Source organism: Megascapheus bottae, chromosome 15 (genome assembly GCF_031878675.1).
Source record: "Megascapheus bottae isolate mThoBot1 chromosome 15, mThoBot2.hap1, whole genome shotgun sequence".
NCBI lineage: Eukaryota > Metazoa > Chordata > Mammalia > Rodentia > Geomyidae > Megascapheus > Megascapheus bottae.
The window spans coordinates 9586569-9603551 of NC_143523.1; the positions used below are offsets into that span (position 1 = coordinate 9586569).

A 16983-nucleotide genomic window follows, 5' to 3' on the forward strand; every position below is an offset into this window, starting at 1 on the left:
TACCCTACCACTAGGCCAAACTCCTGGACCTCCTTTTTTTTTCATATATTTTTTATTGTAATTAATAGAAGGGTTACATTATATTTGCCAGATAGAAGGTGCATTAATTCACATACATTGATACCCTTTCACATGTCTTGGTACCCGTTTCCCTCCCTCCCCACACCCCCCACCCGTCTTGGTTTTCCCCCCTTCCCTATCAAATTTCAAATATCCAAATACAAATAAATTCAGTATATCAGATAACAAAGTGAGATACTATACCAATATGAGATAACCAAGGAACAGCAAAGGAGATGAGAGACAACATAGTACATTAAGGACAACAATCATTCATTATATGGCTTTTGTTTCAGTATCCTGGAGTGGACCTCCTTTTTTTTTTAAATTTAGTTTTTTGTTGTTATTTTTACAGAGTTGTACAAAGGAGTTACAGTTTCATAAGTCAAGTTATGCTTACATGACTTCCTGGGCCATGTCACTCCTTGCTTTACTTTCTCCTATTTCTGTCCTCCCATCCCTACCCCCAAGTTACAAACTTCATTTTTACCTCATATATATTGAATGACTATATTTGATCACCCCTCCCTCTATTTGTGTCCCTCCCTCTCCCTCAAAGAAAAACAAAACAAAACCCATGTTTCTATTTCTTGGATTTTGTTTTGATTAATAGTACTTTAGATGTTCAGAGGAGTTATATCTTTGGAATCCTATCCTATGATATCCTCCTTTAGTCTGTTTATGTGTCAATTCATAGAGCCTTGTTTAGTTATGTTTATCATGTGTAGTCATACTTTAGATATAGTTTCCACATATGAGAGGGAATACGTTTTGTTTGTATTTTCTGAACTTGGCTTACCTCACTTAACATGATTTGTTCTAGGTCCATCCATTTCTCTGCAAATGAATTTATATTATTCTTTCTGGTGGAGGAGTAAAATTCTATTGTGTATATGAACCACAATTTGCTGGGTTCTATTTTTTTAAAAACTGAAGCACCAATATAACACTTTATTATTTGGATTATTTTCCCAGGTGTCACATACCTGCCAATGTTCACACAGTGGGGAAAAAAATCAACTAGAATTGGAAACAAATGATAACATCAGATGAGAATTCTGTACTCTCTTAAAACATCAACTTGGTAGAGCTATCTTAATTCTCACAATTCTTCATAAAATTGGTGTCAAAATGGTTACATATCTTTAAATACAGAGCATTTTCAGAACATATATATACATATATATACATATATGTGTATATATACATATATATAATTACATATAAATATACATATATATATATATAGAAAAATACTCCTTTTCCCCACAATATTTACTTTAATATAGTACTGTAACTCAATGCAGTTTTTGAAGAAAAGTTAAGAGGTACACATGTTTAGAGCAAAAAATTTGGTTCAGTATTAATGCTCTTTGACTCCCTCCTCTCGTGTGATGACATACAGCACATTCACAGACATCCACTTGCCAACAGGTGAGTGAAGACACTACTCAGACAGATAGACATCAGTATGCCCAGAGGGCTACCCCAATCACACACTACCAATAATGCTAGGATACAGCTCTGCAGCATAAATGCTCAACACTGCTGAACACTATATATATGCCTAAATATATATACATCTATATGCATAATATATATAAAACTGAAAACCAGACACATTAGATTAAAAGGTACCATTCCAAGGCTCAATATAATCACAGGAAGAAATTACATACATCACTTGGAAGACAATTGCAACAAAATTTGTTGCCAATGCCCTTGATAAGCTTCTCTCCTATGTTTAATAGCATGTTACGCCCACCTGTCTATGTGAACCATATAACTTACTAGGTTCTTAAAAAGTGACCTGGGTACCAGTCCTCTCTCCACTGGGGAGTGGGTTCTGTGGGGTGAGTGGGGCTGAAGATTGGGCTGTGATCGGACCTGACACGGTATGGCAGAGAAGAGGAGCTGCAGGAGTCTGTGACTTCATCCTTGAGGGTCTGCCTTGCCTGGCTGCTCTTCAAAGGACTTCTCTTCCCTTGTTCTGACACTGAGTTAGTTCTGTGATTTCTTGATTTTATTTTATTTCCTAATTTAAATTGTAGAACACTTGTATCCATTTATCTTGGAAGTCCCTTTAACAGCAAGTTCATATCTGGTAAGGCACATTGTAGCAAAATGGAAAGGCACTGTTGTTGCAAAATCAGATAGGAGGTGGGAAAGGCAAAGATAAGGACTCTGAAAGGGAGAACATTCTGAAAGGAAAACCTTTGCAACAGTGTTTTCAACTTCCTCCTTTCTCTTCCCTCCTGCAGAACTCTGAGAGCCACTGAAATCAAAGCAGTATATAGTCTGGAAGCGAGCCTGTGTCAGAACCTGACCACTCAGGCTTGGACTTGCAGCCTCCAGGACTGTGAGAAAGAAATGTCAATTGTTCCCATTTGTGCCAGTACTGGGGGCTTGAGCTCAGTGCCTCTTTCATTCATGGCTGATGTTCTGCCACATGAGCTGTAGCCCAGTTCTAGTCAGTTGTTTCTAAACCATGCCATCTACTGTACTTTATTATAGCCACTAAGATGACTAAGATGGGTCTTCAGTCATATATCTCTACCTGATGCTTCTACAGCTCCTCCCCTACTCAGGCCAATCCATTCCTCTTTGAGGTCTTGCTCTAACAATGTAGTTATTTCCTCCAGGAAGCCTTCTTTAGTCTTCCTGGTCAGACTAGCTTTACCTCTATTTCTGGGTATGGCACCTACTGCAAATGTAATTGGTGTGTGTGTGTGTGTGTGTGTGTGTGTGTGTGTGTGTGTGTGTGTGTGTGTGTGTGTGTTTGTGCAGTTGCTTATCTGTCTCTTTTACAAGACCATACAGCTGGTGAGGCAGGAATCATGCTTCTCTCTTTTTGCCAATCCCGGGGCTTGAAGTCTTGGCCTGGGTTCTGTCCTTGAGTCTCTTTATGCTCAAGACCACTTGAGCCACAGCACCACTTGTAGGTTTTATTGAATAGTTTATTGGAGATAAGAGTCTCCCACAATCCTTAGAGCTCAGCCTCCTGTAGGATTATAGGTGTGAACCACCAGCACCTGGTCATGTTTCTCTTCTTTACAGCCATGCTTCCAGTAATTAGCACATTACCCAGGATATAAAAGCTGCTCAATAAATGTTCTTCTAATAAATAACTGAGATAATCTATTGTCAACTTGAAAGGATTGAGAGATGCCTAGGTTAGCAAAACACATTTCTAGGCTGTTTCTGGAGATGGTTGACATGTGGGTGAACAATTTTGAGAGAAAGACCTACCCTAAATGTGAGATCACCAACCAATAGGCCGCATGCCCAGATGGAATTAAAATGGAAGATGAGTCAGGCAGCCAGCATGTAGAAGTTGCATTCTTCCTGAGTGGTTGCATATATCACTGTTGCCATCACCCCAGGCCTAGGACTTTTTTTTTTTTTTGCCAGTCCTGGGCATGAGCACTGTCATTGGGCTTTCTCAAGGCTAGCACTTTACCACTTGAGCCACATACCATGTCTGGCTTTTTTACGTATGTGGTATCGAGGAATCAAATCGAACCAGGTCTGTGTGCATGCTAGGCCAAACTCTCGACCCTACTGGTTCTTCTTAGTGTGAGGTTTCCAGCTTTTAGGCTTGAGTATCCACTGGGCTTTCTACCTCTCCTGCATGCAGATAGCTGATTTTATTCTACCCAGCTTCTAACTGTGTAAACCCATCCAATAAATTTCCTTTTATAATTATATGTATGTGTCTTTTCCCCCATTGGTTCTGTTTCTCTATTGAATCCTAACACAATAGCTAAACAAATGATGCACTGCATTGATAGGCACAAACAGACATAAAAATTGATAGATGTTGGAGAGGTACTTGGTTAAATTCGGGTTGGATGGCGGATGGAAAGGTAGAAGGGATGATTGAAATAAGAATAAGTGATTCACTGGGTGCTGGTGATTCATGCTTATAATCTTAGCTATTGAGGAAGCTGAGATCTGAGAATCATGTTTTGAAACCAGCTCAGGTAGAAAAGTCTGTAAGACTCTTATCTCCAATTAATTGCCAAAAGCCAGAAGCAGAGCTGTGGCTCAAGTAGTAGAGTATAATTCTTGAGCAAATTAGCTTAGGTATACTTCTTAAGCCCTGAGTTCAAAACCCAGGACTGGCATCAAAAAAGTCCCAAAGAATAAGTGATTAGATGATCAGTCATTTTGATTAGAGTGAGAAAAAAAACCCCAATGTAGTTCTGATTTGCAATTCCCTGATGGCTATGCTTTTAGGTGAATATGCTTGAATATGCTTTTAGGAGTTTATTGAACATTTGTACTTTTCGTGAGAGTATCAGAATTCAGTTCATTTGCCTTTTTATAAATTGGATTATGTATTCTCTTGATATTTAATTTTTTCCTTTATATATTTTGGATAATAATCCTTTGCGTGAATTGCTGAAAAGACTCTACCAATTGCAGAGTGTCTTTTTTTTTAAACAATTACTTCCTTTGCTTTGCTGAAGCTCTTTAATTTGATGCAATGCCATCTGTCAATTCTTGCTCTTATTTCCTGAGTTATTGGAGTCTATTCATAAAATAATTGCCTGTACCTGCATTCACAAAGACCTGGGTTCGATTCCTTGGTACCACATACATAGAAAAAGCCAGAAGTGGTGCTGTGGCTCAAGTGATAGAGCGCTAGCCTTGAGAAAACCCAAGGACAGTGCTCAGGTCCTGAGTTCAAGCCCAGGGACTCGGAAAAAAAAGATCTTAGATCCATTCTGAATTGGTTTTCATGTAGGGCAAGAGGGAATAGTTTCACTCTCTATAGGTAGCTATCCAGTATTCCCAGCACCATTTGTTAAAGTGGCTATTTATTCTCCAGTATGGTTTTTTTGTCACGTTTGCAAGAATCAAATGGGTATACCTGTGTAAGTTAATTTCTAGGTCTTGTAGTCTGTTCCACTGGTCTTCATATCTGCTTTCTGTACCCATGCCATGCTGTTTTTGTTATTATTGCTCTGTAGTATAATTTGAACCCAGACATTGTGGTACTTTCAATGGGTTTCTGAGAAATATACCTGGTGTTTTTACTTTGAAAACTACTGGCTTTGTCATTGTTTATATTTAAAAAAACCAATTAGGCCATACGTTAGAGTCATTTTGGCAGTCTTGTCAATCTTTGTGGTTGTCCCCTTTCTTTCCAGGATATTTAGATTGAGATCTTTGCAGATTATGGCTCAAGTGATTTTTTTTTTTAAAGCCAATCCTGGGGCTTGAACTGAAGGCCTGGATGCTGTCCTTGAGCTTTTATATTCAAGGCTAGTCCTTTACCATTTAAGCCACAGCTCTACTTTGGCTTTTTGATGGGTTAATTACAGATAAGAGTTCATGAATTTCCTGCTTTGGCAGGCCTTGAACCTCAGTCCTCAGATCTTAGTCCCCTGAGTAGCTAGGATTACAAGCATGAGCCACCAACGCTCAGCTATGGGCAATGTTTTGAAAACACCTTGGGTGATTTCAAGGTGAGAAGCAATCTGAGCACTTGGTTGACAATTCCTCCCTGAGTAGACATACGACCTGGCTCTGTTGTTTGGAGTTTTAGGACCCCATGCCGCTGTACATGGCTTCCTCTGATATCTTGTTAACCTGCAGTCTAAGGCTCAGTTCAGTGACTATGTCTTCCACAAGCCCAGCTCTCTTGCTGTGCCTACCGGAATTATTTTTTGTATATATCCAAAGTTGAACCTCTTCTATCAGTTATTATTTCATTTCTTCTCAAGGGATTCTTGTTTATCTATCAGCATCCCCCTTCCTGCCAAGCTATGAGTATTTCTAAACAGCCCAGTTCAGAGCTGCTGACTAAAGTAATGACATTTTGGTTTCTGTTGAGATGAAATAAAATTCAGCTGAATCACAGTCCTTTCTAATCTCTTGTTCTGTTATATTTGTATCATGATAAAATGAAGAATTATGAACAAAGAGCTAAGTAATCCAGTCTACAATACCATTTAGTGGAAACATGCACACAGGTTTAATTTGTCTGAAGTTTTGCTTCCAGCCCTTGTTTTGATGTGCAGTCGCATCCCTCTGTTAGCCAGGGAGCGCAAGCTCTGTGTGTCACGGTGGTAACTGAAGCCACTTAGAAATAACTCTACCATGATATTTTAGCAAATTATTTTTAATCTGATGGGTAAATTTACATGAGTGCAGCTGTTCATGTCAAAGAAAAAGGAACAGAGCGAGGGGGTGTTTTGGATGTCTACTGGGCTTGCTTTATAAAAGAAGTCTTGTTATCTCACCTTCTGTCTCCCGTCCTGCTGTTTCTGTGAGGGTAAACGGTCACTGACTTGTCCCTGGAGGTGATACAGTACTAAAATAACTTGAAGAATGGGGAACTGTCGTAATTCATTGAGAAGGGCTTGGCTGTACAAGGAGGTGGTTCTCAGATCTAGCCCCAGTTTTGTCTTTCAAAACCACATTTTTGACCCCTTCTCTAGTGTGGTTTCTTTCTTTTTGGCAACATCAGATATGAACTCGGGGCCTTACACTGGTAACGCATCTAGTCTGTGTTCTATTTTTCATCTGGAAAGCTCTTCTCCAAGGCTGGGAGTATCAGGCACCTCACTCTCTGGCCATTTTGGTTCACATGCCCATGGAACTGACATCTTCCAACAGGGCTGCCGCAATGGAGTCTTCTCAGAATCAGAGCTGTCATAACTGCTCTTTCATCTGGAGACAGGCTATCTCCTATGTACTTGTGTGTCTGTCACCTCACAGATCAAGCCTCAAAGGTCACCTCAGAGAAGTGCTTCCAAGTCACTGGCCTGAAACCCCCTGCCCAGCCGACAGGCAATTCTACCACCAACCACTCGAGGGAGCCATTGAAGATGTTTGGTTTACTTAGTCCTTCCATGGCCACCACTGTAGGGGACACTAACTGCAAGGAGTCCAGGGAAGAACTACCCAGCAGACCTCAGAACCATGAGAGATATTGTGGTAGGCTTTTATTGCAAGTAACAGAGTGTTAGGTAATTTAGCTATCCTAGCAATCTAGGAATGGGTCATTGTATATCCTTGCAAAAGGAGGGAATGGAGACATGCACAGGGAAGCCATTTAGTTCTTAGGACAATGTCATGAGACATTCGTATGCCGGTTTTACAGATGGTAAAGTGAGGTTGTAAGGGTGAGAAAATCTGCCTTGTATTGGATTCCTGGCTGGTGGCTGTGGAGTTGGTAGGAGATCCTAAGGGCTCAAAGCCAGAGCTGCTGCCCTCCCTTCTTACTGCGGCTTCTATACACTCTGACTAGCAAGTGGGCTTTCTCCTAGCTGGGCTTCCCCATTTCCCATGAAAGTGGCCCTTTCCAGAGAGTTCCATTCTCCCCAAGCTCTGCCAGAGGCCAACATTTTGTCAGCAAAGAACAGTTCTGGCTGAAGATAAATTCCAGATGGAGCAAAGAGCTAAACAAAACAAGAGAACTAGAATAGAATAATATTTGCAGAAAATATAAGTGTATTTTTTTGCCATCTTGAGGATGTAAGCCTTCTTTAGCCAGGCACAAAACCCAAATGCCATAAACAAGGCCAGAAAACGCAAGTACCTAAAAGCAGAAAGACACAAAGCACTGCAAACAGAGACAGGCAACACTGCAGGCGCATATCTAACAAAGAATGGATGTGTTCAATGAGGAAAAAGTCAAAGCAGAACCTGACTCTAAAAAATGGGCAGAGGAGGGGTCCAGTTGGAACCAGCCCCGCGGTCCTAGATCTGCTGTGGCTGCACAGAGAACTTGTTCTCCCATCTGAGCGAAATGAGGAGTCCTGGTTTACCTCTCGAGACATTGTGAGACTAAACAAGAAATTTTTAATGAGATATCTGACACATAAAGCCTATCCAGCAGACTGTCTACAAGAGTAGCCATAGGCCTTGGCTTACCAATTCCCAAAGACAATGTAGGTAGCCTTTTTATGTCCAGTTGTAGATGAAAAACAATGAGAGTAAAGCTTAGAGTTTTTACACTTAAACACAAAACATCTGAGTAAAATGTTGCAAGACAATGTACCCCATGGATAGACTCAGCTTAGCTGCTGGGATGCAGCTGGTTCTGGATCCTCAGTCTGAGAAATACCCTAAGGTGACATTTAATTTTACCTCCTCTTGATCTGAATGTTACACACCATCTCAACATCTTGGTAATTCCCATTAGAGGCCCAGTGCTCTTCCTTCAAGAACATCTCTCACAGCTGCCATTAACTTTTGAAGATCTCTGAATGCTTCTTCAGATGATGCTATTTTTGAAGTAATCAGAGTTGAACTTGAGCCCAGTGTCAGAAGCATATCCCTGTGTTCTGACATTTTGTCATAGGAACTGTCTCCAGGACAGACCATCTTTCTTTATGTTGGGTGGATTGGGGAAGAGGCAAACCCAAGAAAATCGTGATTTCTTGGTTGTGAAACTTTCTCAAGGTAGCGTTTTCCTGCTCTGATCTTCCTTGCTTCGGGAAGAATTTGGCTTCAGTTTTGTCTTGACTTTAGCAGGTGCTTGGGTAGTTTTTCATTTGAGTGAGGGGCTGTGGAAGAATTGCATCCTAATTTCACAGTGTGTTAGAAGCATGTCATAAGCTCTTAGAATCCTGAAGCAGGAATTGCACTGCTGTAAAATCCATTCCACTATTAGCAGTAGGGAGATTTTTATATAGGTACTCAGTAGTTCAAAGCAATGTCTTTTCCATAACGAATCCAAATACAGTCAAGTGCTGATTTTTGTGTGTGCCTGTACTGTGGCTTGAACTCAGGGCTGGGAACTTTTCCTTAGCTTTTCTGCTAAAGATCTTCATATTTCAGCCTGCTGAGTAGGTAGGCTTATAATTGAGTCAGTCACTGATACCTGATTCAACTACTATTTTTTTTCAAGTACTATTTTGTAAAGTACTGTATGTAATAAATTAATAAATGAGGTAGAATCTATATCAGTTTCAAGTACAACATCCCCTTCCAGATATTTCCCAAAGCAATTTTAAATTCTATTTCTAAAACAAAGGCAAAAATTCCAAGCTTGTATAAGTAGAATGAATAGTCTAGAGTCTGTTGACTCTTCCGAAACATCTCTTCTATAAGTGTTGCTTCAAATTTATTGTTGCCTAGAAATAGAAGGCTGATAGTACATATCTGTGTTTAGAGATATTTATTAGCTTGGTACTCTCTGTTTTTTCTTTTGTGATACTGGGGTTCGGACCCAGAGTCTTGTGCTTGTTAAACAGATGTTCTATCACTTGAGCTATACCTCTGGGCCTTTGTGCTTTTGTAATTTTTCTGCTAGGGTCTGTGCCCCTGTTTAGCTTTAATTTACCAGCATGTGCTACCATGTCTAGTTTGTTCTTTGAGATAAAATTGTGCTAAAGTGTTTTTCTTCCTCCTCCTCCTCCCCTCCCTCTCCTCCCTCCTCCTCTTCCTCCTCCCTCCTCCCTCCTCCTCCTCCTCTTCCTCCTCCTCCTCCTCCTTCTCTTTCTCCTTCTTCTTTGTGCCTTGGCTGGTTGGAACTGTGATTCTCCTATTTCTGTTTACTAAGTATCTGGGATCATAAGCATGAGCCACAATGCCTGACCCCTCATCCAATCTTTACAGAATGATATTACATTACTTGTTAGGTCTTTCCTTTTTTATTTTTGTCCGGTGGCTTGAACTCAGCATCTGGATTCTGTCCCAGAGATTTTTTTTTTTTTTGCTCAAGGATAGTGCTCTATTACTTGAGCCACTTCTGGCTTTTTGTGATTAACTGGAGATAAGAATTTCATGGCCTTTCCTGCCATGGGCTGGCTTTGAACTGTAATCCTCAGATCTCAGCCTCCTGAGTAGCTAGGACTATGGTGACAGCCCCCAGCTCCCAGTTTAGGCCTTTGCTTTTGAAATTTACATCATATGTGCATAGAGAATCAAGAGAACAATAAGAGAATAATTCCCTGTACTGAAGACAACACTTTCATTCTACATTATCATTGTTATTAGCACTCTTCTCTTGAGATGCAAATTTGTTGATCTCATCGCTTTTGGCCTTGATTTCTGAGATTGTCATTGATGAAATGAGTTGTTGATATAGCTTTGCACTGGACATGTTTTCATTGTTTTCCTCCCTTCATACAATCTAGCGCTTGTATAACAATCCAGGGAATTAACACAAGTCTGTCAAAGTCTGGTATTTCTGCTGTCTTCAAGATTCTAACAAAACTTGAAATGATTCATCAGAATAGTCATGTTAATTACAATCAGAAGTTGTTTGTCTGAAGCAGTACTTGCAGAAGAAAACCATCACACATCTTCCACTAAGTCTGTTTCCATTCTCATGAACTCTCCAGAGGAGATGGAAGATGGAACCTCAGGTCAATGTACACCTTTCCCCACACCTGCGTTGGGAGTTTCTTCTGTGTGTCCTGATCATCATCTCAAAAATGTTCAGGTGAACCTGAGGAAAATAAGCTTCGAAATTCTGGGTAAAGTTTTCCTTAGAATTTGAGCCTATTTTTTCCTCCTTTTCCTTCTCCCCTCTTCTGTCCCCTCCCCTCCTTTTGTTCTATCTTCTCTTTCTTCTTCTTCCTCCTCCTCCTCCTCCTTTTCATTTTCTGGGACTGAGACTTGAACTCAAAGCTTGATGCTTCAGATCACAAGCATATGCCGAGCCCTGTCTGTACCCTCCCCACACACCTTTTTTTTTTTTTTTGCATTTTTTTAATTGTAATTAGTAAAAGGGTTACATGATATTTGCCAGATAGAAGGTACATTAATTCACATACATTGATACCCTTTCACATGTCTTGGTACCCATTTCCCTCCCCACACACCTTTTTTATGCTTATGAGCATACTTTCTTTTCCATTCATGGGCAGTGTGCTTATATATGGAATCTGAATCCAAGTGTTCTGTTTTGTACTGGTCAAATGTAGTGAAATGGGGGAGCTTTTACCAGACATTTTTTTTCCTGTTTACTTTTTTGACTTGTTATACTCTAAATTGAAGACACTGCTTCTGGCAGGCATTACAGGATTTTATAGGGACTTAGAAGCTGATCTTCCTTCTACATTCAAAAGTTCCCGTAATTATCTTGTTGGAATCATTACCCTGAGAAGATTGATTTTCGTGCATTCCTTTGAGACACATTCTTTAGCATTGTTTCAAAATTTATTATTCTTATCTTCCTTGGTTTCTTTCATCTTTTACTCTGAGGGAGTAAATGAAATCTCTTACCTGACCTTTAGCTTTGGTTTTTGCATCTTTGGCAGTTTTAGGACTGTTAGGATTTGAACTTCATAGTCAAACATACTCCTACCATTCATCAGTTTAATATATTTAATATCTCTTTGAGTTCCATGTGAAGGACTTTTTAAGCAATTTGATTATCATTTGAATAGGATACTTCTTGGAGTTTAACAGGTACCAGCGATGAAGAATTGATTTTTGGGCAAGTCAGTTTTTTCACTTGATCATTTGAGGACTTGCCTTCTTTTCCTATTCCTGTGACCGAATTAGACTAACAGTTTTTTTTAGAGATTCATCTCCAGCAGTGTTGAGAAGGCAGGAGAAAAGGCCTTCTTACGCTGGACTTGCAATCACATGCTGATGGCTGTGGATTATTTTGTTTTTAGGATGTAACATTTTCCCACTGACCTTCTAGAACTTGTCGCATATAGCTACTGAGCATGGAAATGCAGCCAGTCTGACTGCAGGTTGCTAAATGTAATCAAAGAACCGATTATCATTTGGGGCATTTTATTGGGCAATCAGTCATAGGCTTTACAAGGAAGCTCTAGAAGTTAGTTGGGGGTTCCAGACCCCTCCAAACTACCTATTACATGCAGTTTTCTTAGTCTTTAGCAATTGAGAATAAGCAGGAAAGATGTAGAGCCTGAGGTTAGAAATGAGACCAGAGAGTTAAAAAAAAAAAAAAAGAAAACAAAGTTTATGGTCATCCTCTAAGGAGCCCTGATGCCTTCACCTGGAAGTACTTTCCAAAGGTCCTAAGCTAAGGACTTTGTTTTATTTGCCCAGATATGGGAACAAGGAATGCTCTCAAGGACAATAGCCACTAAAGATGCCCTGCCCTATGTACAAACAAAATGGCACTGGAAATGGGAGTTAGGATGAGATTCAGAAAAGCAATTCAAGGCCATGTCTGAAGGAAGCTGCCAGTGACCCTTTATCACCCCAGCCAGGACCATCCACACAGGAGGGGAAGAGCCCTGCTTGACTCTGGACGTCTGGTAAACCTGAGTCTTAATCATCAGTTTTTCTCATGTGTCTAGGATTCTTATCTTCCCAAACTGTGATAGGAGTTGTGGGAAGGACTCAAAAATGGAGATTTTTCTCCTCTCTCCTATGCCTGATAAGATACTGCTGGTCACACTTGGATATCTGACGTTCCCCCCATCAATTAGGTCAAATTTTTCTACAAATCTGGCAGCCACTATGGATTTTTCACCCTGACTAGGCAGGAAAATGAAAAGAGAGCAGTGCAAAATGGACACATACTCTGGGCCAGACCTGCCACCACTGTGCCCAATCGCGAATTTCTAATCTAGTTCATACCACTGGATTTTCTGTCTCCCCTGATCCTCTGGAAAATAGCCATTTGTTTTCCTCTCCAATTCCTGTTATTTTGCATTTCAAGGCCTTTGGGAGTTTTGTTATCTTAGCCAGCTCTAGTTGGAACACAACATTCTGTAACTCTTAGACTCGTGGGTGACCAAGGGAGGGAAATAGTATGAAAGGGCTTTTGGAGAAAATCCGAGCAGCATTAAAGTACAAAACCTGCAGAAAATAAGAACCTTATAGTTTACCAGTATGTATATAGGCAGTAAGAGTTTGTTTGATTCTGTCATATAGGTGTAGTTTAAATTCAGTTCTGTCTCTGTCTCTCTGTGTTTGTCTCTCACTCTGGTTGTACCAGGCAAGCACTCTACCACTTGAACCATGTCTCCAGTCCATTTTGCTTTAGGTTACTTTTTTTTTTGTCAGTTGTGCGACTTGAACTCTGGGCCATGTGCTTTTTGCCCTGGCTGGCCCTGGACTATGATCTTCTTATGTATGCCTCCCACATAGCAGGGATTAGAACTGTGAACCATAATATCTGGATTATTTGCTGAGATAGAGTTTTGCTGACTTAGATTTTTTCAGGTTGATCTTAAACTACTGCTTGATCTCTGCCTTCTGAATAGCTTGGGTTACAGGTATGAACTTCTGCACCAACCCAGCTTCAGCTCTCTCTTAGTAAGTTTTGACTTTATTTTGTTATGCTGTTCTGTCTGATGATTATATCATTAGTACAGAGAATGGTGTTATCTTAAGGAAATAAGGTAAAGGAACCAGTAAGTAGGAGATGAAGATTACTTGCTTTCTTGTATATACTCTTACACTTCCCCTCAAGTCTTTTTCATGTTGCTAGTACATTCCTCCCTCCAACTCTCTTTTTCTTTCTTGCACATGCATCAAGGAAAGGAAACATCTAGTGTTTCTCAGTCAGCCCTCCAGTTAAACAGACAACAGGTATCCAAGGGTGATAGCATCTGTGAACTGCAGAGTGTGCGGACAGTTTGCTTTATTTTTCATCCTTTCCTCTCACAAATCAAATATTGGGTCTGACTTTCAAAACCGTTTTCATGACAGTGACGTTCCATTTAATCCCTGGAGCTAACAATATGTGATCAGTTTCCCTTAACAAATGACCTTCTTTAACTCCATTAACTCATAATTAATTTGCTAGTATGTAACCAAGATAATTAACACTCCTGATTAGAGACCGGCAAAAGAAGAACCTCTTTTTTCATGGTCAAGGCAAACATTGATTAAAATCTGAGTTGTTTTCTAATTTTCCTTACAATTTAATCCAATGACAGTGGTGAGTGGTGATTTGTGATGGTCATTTAAACAATTAATTTGTAGGTGAATGGATACATCTTGCCATCAAGCACTTCACTACTAATTGATAGATTGCATGACTTGGTTTTCTTTTCCTCAGAAACAAGAATATAAAGCAGAAGAATCATAGTCATGTTTAATGGAGAGTTGAAGTATCTAGAGCTGCTTTCAGCTATGAAGGGGAGAATGAACTCTCTAGTAGCATGAGTACCATCTTTATGGTGGTCTGGCCCATCATAGTCTACGAAACCCTTTCATGCCTGTGTCTTGTTTTGTCCACATAGCTCTGTATTGTGGGTGGTGAGAGAGACCAACCTATTAGCTTTCAGATGAGAACACAGTCCCAGAAAACAAGCTGAGAAGGCTGTTGATGATGCCAGGAACTCTACCCCATGCTGGCTGAGCCTTGTTTCTAACTACCTCTTCTAAAAGCTGACGTCATCAGGTGATTCAGGGCTTCTTGCATCTTTCAAGGATATTTTCTCATATTACCAGAACAGGATTAAGACTAGACAAGGTGTCTTTAGGCGCAAAGTTGAAGGAACCTTGAGTTGTCACACCCTTCAGGTTTGTGCCCTGGGAAGCCCAGGCCCTGTATCACAGCTGGCTGACATCTGCTGGGAGTGTAGGCCTGCCAGGCTGCCTGCTAAGCATGTTGATGTATTATCTCATTTCTTCTCCTTCTTCAGTCTGGTGACATCCGTGTTATTAAATCTCCATTCTTACTGATGAGGAAAAATTGCTGAGAGGGAGGAGAGACTTGTCCAGAACCACAAGGCTAAAGGTGGCAGCTTGGTTGGTATGCTTGGCCATTCGGCCCCAGGGACAGTGCTGTTCTGAATGATCCTTTCATTTTCCAGATAAAGAAATGCTCATACTTGCCCTAGTTGGCATTTCTCAGAAAGGGACTGGGGAGGGAGAGAAATTCCAGTGTCTTGAGTGGCCTTGGGAGTGTAACTGCAGTGGGAAGTGGAGAGGACAAGGGGTCACAGAATGGGAGCCCCAGGAGTCTCCCTCCATTCTCCCAGGCAGGTAGAACCCTACTGAAAACTGGCCTCTGCAGGCTCCCTACTTTTTTTTTGGGGGGGGGCAGTCCTGGGTTTGAGCTCAGGGCTTGAGCACTGTCCTTGGACTTTCTCAAGGCTAGAGCTCTACCTCTTGAACTTCAGCTCCACTTCTGGCTTTTTTTCTATGTATGTAGTACCCAGGAATCAAACCCAGGTCTTTGTGCATGCTAGGCAAGCACTCTACCACTAGGCCAAACTCCAGGCCCCAGGCTCCCTGTCTTAAAGACAAATATTTCTTCTCTTCCCAGGTCTTCTGAGATGGAGGATGAAGAAGCCATGTTCAGCATGGGTAGGGGTGGGGCTAGAGCCACTGGGGGCCGATAGGAACATTGCCAACGAGTTCTTTCAGAGAATCCCTTTAACACCAGCCCTAGGAGCATTTACTGTTTGGGAGCAGGAGAGAGGCACTGCTGGGAGGAAAAGCCTCCAGGACTATGAGCAGCACCCGGAAGAAAGCTAGCATAGATCCCTGCATGCCAGTGGGCGAGATCTAGAATAGCAGCTGATTGGAAAGGCTGTGATCTATAATTTACACCCAGCTCCTTCCAGAAAGGACTGGCGGCTGTCTTGTAGGGGAGTTGTAACTGTGGGTTTTGCTTTGATGAAACTGAAGGGATTTCAGGTGGCCTCTTGTGTGAAGTGTTACTGAATTCAGAGCATCTGTGAAGTAGCTTCTCATGTGGTAACTTCTTTCATCCTTAAGCTCTGCCGCCGGGTTAACGATTACCTTCATGGGCCAGATGGATAAACTGAGGCTCAGGGGGGTGAAGTGGGGGAAGGCAGGATTTAAACCCAAGTCTACTTGGTTGATGTGGCATCCAAGACTGCTTCCAGGGAGGCAGATGGTGATACCATTGCACAATGGTACCAAATCTCCTTGGGGCTAGAGCCATTTTAGGCATGACCTAGTTCTGCAAATTACCCAGATGGTGGTAGCCACCCACCACATACTGGACCATATTTCCATTCAAAACATGGGTCTTGGCCACTGCTGAATGAACTGTCCCTGTTACATAGAGGAAGAAGGGAAGGGGTAAAATCTGGCCATCTGTACACTTTGTATCCAGGGACTTACTCATAGGGCACATCTTCCCTATCTTATGGATCCAAGTGTTGACTTGTAGGTGCTAAGGCCCTTAAGAATATGCCTCTGGAGCCTGATTGCTTGGTTCAAATACTGGTACGGCCATTGGGTGATGTAATGGTCAGTTGGGGCTGTTATGACAAATACCACAGACTGAGTGCCTTAAACAGTAGACATTGTCCACTCACAGTTTTGGAAGCTGCACATCTAAGATCTACTTGGTTCCTTCTGAGGTCTCACCTTGGTTTACAGATGGTTGCCCTCTTGCTGTGATCTTTATGAGGACACTTTTCTGTCCTCAGGATACCAGTCATACTGGATTGGACTTCCACCCTTATGTTCTTACTGAACCATGATTAGGTCCTAGAGGTCCTGTCTTGAATCACAATCACATTGGAACTGGAAGCACTAACATAAATTTTGATCAGTCAGTGGTGGGTGGAGGGCACACAACTCAGTCAAAATCAAAGAAGCTTAACTAAGAGCTTCCCTAAGTCTCCACTGCCTCATCTCTTACATGGGGATAATAAAAGTAACCGGCTTATAGTGTTAAAGGGAATGAAAAGAGATAATACTTGCACACCAACCTATGGCAAGGATGGTGTGGTAACTATCGTCTCACCACCAGCCCTTCCTCCTTATCACTCTCACCATGAGGTTATTTTTTTCAGCTTGAAAAGAAATAACCAGGACCCAGATAGCTGGTGATTTTAGATTTCTGGGCTCTGCAGTCACAAATCAGAGCTGAAAAGATCTTGACCTTGACACCCAATGCTGGTTTTGAAAATGAAGACTCTGAGGCCCAGAGCTAGTGTCTCAGCTGGAGTCAGAATGCTGGCATCTTCCTGTTCCATTGTTTGATGCCCCCTTGACTTTTAGATCCATTTTAATGATCAATAAGAGTCAGGAAATGGT

General features: G+C 41.3%; 2 pseudogenes; both read right to left on the reverse strand.

Moving 5' to 3' along the window:
- Positions 1–6790: 6790 nt before the first annotated feature.
- Positions 6791–9367, reverse strand: LOC150053774 (transcriptional protein SWT1-like; annotated as a pseudogene).
- A 477-nt stretch (positions 9368–9844) lies between these two features.
- On the reverse strand, positions 9845–16382 carry LOC150053775 (transcriptional protein SWT1-like; annotated as a pseudogene).
- Positions 16383–16983: the final 601 nt, after the last annotated feature.